The sequence below is a fragment of the Sciurus vulgaris genome (assembly GCF_902686455.1).
Source record: "Sciurus vulgaris genome assembly, chromosome: 13".
Taxonomy (NCBI): Eukaryota; Metazoa; Chordata; class Mammalia; order Rodentia; family Sciuridae; genus Sciurus; species Sciurus vulgaris.
The window spans coordinates 2,124,569-2,129,098 of NC_136474.1; the positions used below are offsets into that span (position 1 = coordinate 2,124,569).

At 36.3% G+C, this 4,530-nt stretch overlaps 1 pseudogene across 1 annotated transcript; it reads right to left on the bottom strand.

The window, feature by feature from the left end:
• Positions 1-2,546: 2,546 nt before the first annotated feature.
• On the bottom strand, positions 2,547-4,329 carry LOC306642819 (ubiquitin-conjugating enzyme E2 Q2-like; annotated as a pseudogene). Its single transcript has one exon. The product of its transcript is annotated as a ubiquitin-conjugating enzyme E2 Q2-like (transcript).
• Between the last annotated feature and the right edge of the window lie 201 nt (positions 4,330-4,530).

The following is a 4,530-nucleotide window of genomic DNA, read 5'->3' on the forward strand; positions in this document are numbered from 1 at the left end:
CAAGACTGAGAAATGGACCTTCAAATAATCCTTATTTTCATCTCATGGAGTAAACAATTTTCTTGTTCACAAGCATATATCTGCTACATAAAATTTAATATTGAACTACCTATGGAATATTTCCTATACAACACATGTCTGTGCTTCAATTCAAATATCTAAAATAGTGGGTAGGTATTTTAAAACTAGTTACAACCAAATACTAAAAATAACTTTCAGCAGAAAATTATGTTTGAGACTAAATCATTTCCAAATCTTTAGAACATGTAGATCTATATGGCATAATATGAAAATAAATGAGAAAACTTACACATTCATGAACATGGGATACCCTTTAAAAATTTACAGTGATGTAAATACTTGCTTAAAACAATGAACTGTTGATTTTTATTTAATTTTTATTTCAAAACTACTATTTGTACTTGGATATGGGACCCAGCATTATAATTCAACATATGTATTCAGTGTATAGTGATAAAATTAGGATAATTTTAATCTTCTCAAATATTATCATTTTTATGTTGACACCTGCAAAGTCATCTCTGGTTAGTTTGAATTGTATACATAATCATTATAGACTGAAATCACCCTATTGTGCTATAAAACCTGAGTTGCTTTTCCCTCTTAACTGTTTTGGTACTCATTATTCATTATCTATCTCATTTATTAGGTCTCAGAAGATATTCTGGTTTTGGCTTCTCTGTGATCAACATTTTTAGCTTCAACACATGAATGTCAACATCCAGTATTTGTGGAAAATGAAAACTCTCTTCCACCACTAGGATAAGACAATCTTTTCCACAAGTAATGACCAGGTAAATAAACACAATTTTCTTCATTTAATCATTCAGTGTTTTGGTGTCATCTCCTGTGATAATCCAGAAAAAATAATAGAAAGATATAAATCAAATTTCCATATATGTCCAAACTTTTATGGGTCACATTTGATCACTAGGATGCACTTGTCTTATTTCATGATATTCAAGAACAAATAAATGGCATATGTTAATTCTTAAAAATATATTTAATGTATTTTACATTTTTAATGTGTATTTTTATAGTATAAATTAAGTGGGTCCATATTAGCATGTAATAAATAAACTTTGAAAATTTTATTAGGCCAGGTAAATTGGCAAATGCCTGTAATTGAACTTCCTGAAGATTCTCAGACAGCAATATTGCTTGTTCAAATCAAGCCTCCATAGCTTAGCAAGACCCTATAGAATGTATAGAATCTGTGTCTCAAAAAAAAAATAAGAAAGTTGGGAGTGTGGTTCTGTCATTGAGCAACTTGGCATCAAACACTGGTACCATAAAAAAAAAGAAAAAGAAGAATTTAAAATTGCCTTCTCTTAACAAGGAGAAATGTGTTTTTGAAACAAACAAAAATTTCATTCTATCATATTATTCTGGAATATACAGAATCTGCTTCAATTCATTTTAAACACTTGAGTCTTACAAAAACAAATCATTGAATGACAGGTTTTTTTTTTAATTTTTAAATGGTTCTTTATTCATAAACTTGATGCAAGTTTACAAAATTTACTCTACATTGCCAAATAAATCTGCAATGAAAAATAAAATCCAAAAAAACAAAGCATGCCAAATATGCAGCTGTCAATCTGCTAGCTATCAGGATATTAAAGAATTCAATAATGTATTCAAGATTTAGCCTTAGGCTTAAGGAACTTTAATGCTTTAAAGAATTCTGCCTTGTCACTTGTTATCTGAGCAACTGGCAATCAGAGCTTTATATAAATGTAACCAAGTGAGCAAGATAAAGAAAATCTTTATCTACTATCCTAACCAATTTAAAATCAAAAGAAACACAATAATGCATGAGTGCCAAATCTCTTGAATAGGGTTTACAGAGTTAAAAACCAAATCTTAAAGCAAATGCATAAGAAATGCGTTTGAACTTTGAAACTGGTTTGTGCAGAAAAAATGTGCTTCTGGGTTTCTTTTAAAAAGTGCTTAATAACTAGAATTTATTTTTAAATCAAACTTGGGTTTATTAAAAAAAATCTCTCACCAATCGAACAGGACTGACTCATGTAAGGCAATAAAATGGAGAGTACATTGATTTGAGTCAGGTTTTACAAAAGAATTAAGAGATCCTATTAGTCTTTTGGTTGTAAAAGCCATTTTCATGACAACAAAAATTTTAAGAATCTCCAAATCAGGTATCTTTTTGTACTTAACTATATAGCTTTTTGCTCAAGGAAGTCTATCTTCATGCCAATCACTCTATAAGTTTATTAGTTTACAAATAATTGCAACATCCCGTTAATAAAATGGAAAGGTAAAATGACTTAGTATTTTAAATAACTTCAAGTTCTATATTGTGGCTCTTCTTCGTAAGAAATATTGAACCAACAAGAAGCATATTCAGCCCAGCAAGACTGCTGCCCCAGTGGAAATTACTACTCACAAGCCTTAAGTGGCACTGCCTTACTTTGCTTTGCCTAAAAAGTACAATTAAAGTAAGAGCATACCTTCAGGAAACAGTTCATATCTTCATATAGCCATAAAAAATATTTAACAATTTAATGAGTAAATTTCCTGTCATTACATTGGCAACATCATAAAATTGTTTTAGGCCTTAAAAAGGCTGTGGTTTAGAAGACTTAAAATTTTCTAAACCAATATTGAACATTGATTAAACTTTTATTGGCTCTAAATGGAACAGTATTTTGCAAATCCTTGTAACCCATGGACTTAACATAGGAAAGTAACTGCCAAGTCGCAACTGCAGTAACCTGATGCTGACTTGCCTGCTTAAAAGATTTCACTTTTCAAGAAAAAGAGATAAGGAGTGGCCAGTAAGTGTATTTATCAGGAAAATACAGTAAAGGCCCCACTGCTCAATCCAAGATAACTAAAGTGAGCAAAATGAAATGGCTGTAACTTATACTGGATGTCAGTTGACAGATTATCCACTAAAATATCTATTAGCTAACATCTTTGGTACTGCTGTTATAGGGGCACTCAAAGCTTGTATCTGCATGTTGGGAAGATTTTCTTTAAAGCAACATTGGTCCAAACATATGAGAGTCAACATATTTTAGCTATCTTCTTTTGGAGGAGTGTACCAGCCATTTTTCTCATGTATCTGTACAATGGAATTATAGGACTGTTGGGCTCTTGCTACATTATATTGATTCTTATTTGCTCCAAACTGCACTCTGGCCTTGTCTTTGACTAAGGTGGCATTTATTTGCATGATGACCGATTCTATTGAATAGGCACTGTTCCAGCCCTGTTTTGTGAGAAGTTCCATACGTAATGCTCCTCCACCCAACACATACCCTCCTGAGAAAACAGGTAGTACCACTCGAACAAATGGAGGATCAAAGGGAAAGTTATCCTTAAAAGAGAAGTTAAGCAAAATGTATTCTATGCCTTCTTTTTCTTTTAAGATCTGAAGATCACTGTGCAACGGACTATCAGGGTCAACCTTCTGCAGTTTAACATGCCAATCATATAAACTGTCATTTATGAGTTCCACTGAATAAATCCCTGTTTTATAACTCTGTGATCTGTATATGTCCCTGAGCTCTTTCATAAGTCTATCTGAAGCTTGCACTGACCCAGACACCGCACCATTTAAATGGTCTTGCCTTTGAGTCTTCCTAATTTTCTCTAATATTGCCAAATTTTCTTTTTCAATTCCTTCATCCTCTGACTTTTTCCCACTAATAGGCTCTTCTTCCTTCATCTCATAATGATCCAAGTCTTCTATATCTTCGGCCATCTCTTCTTCCTCTCCTCTTCTGAAGTCACTTCTTCTGTTATTCCATTCTGATCCGTGGGTAGTGGTTGATCTAGCATCTCAACATCCAGGTGCTTAGGAAGGTTATATAATCTGCAAAGTTCACATATCAACCACTTCAATTGCTGACGAAGCGAATTGTTGTTCTCAGTATCTTCTAGACTTTCCAGAACCGATGTCAGAGTTGGGTCATCGGAGTCCACAAACCATATTGGTGAAGAAGATGGGTAAGATTCCGTGATGTTGCAGTGGAGTGTGAGCGGCGGCTGCGGTGAGTGCGGGCTACCCGGCGGCGCCGGCGGCGGTACCAGGAACTGGCAGTGCAGTTCATCCAGCTTCCAGCTGACGATGCGGAATCGCTCGTGGTTCTTGTCGAAGATGGACACCAGGAACTTCAGCTCGGTCTTGAGCCTTGACACGGACATCTTCCCCTCATCTCCGGCGGGAGGGGTGCGGAAGGGGAGCTGGGCCCGGAGCCGCTGTCACGGCTGCGACCGCCCCGCGGGGCCGGCCCGGGCCGCGCTCTTGTGGCTCCGCCTCTCCCCGCCGCCGCGACCGGCGTCGGAGCGCGGCTGGAAAATGGCGAGGGGTGCGAGGCCTCAGCGGGCAGCTGTACAGCAGCCCGAGCGGCTGCTCCCTTTGTAACCGACTCCAGCCTGAATGACAGGTTTTAATGATCAGTGTCTCAATGCCTCTGGATTACATTAAGTCCAGTGTGACTGAGAAATTTGCAGACATACAAACAGGAGAAATTACAA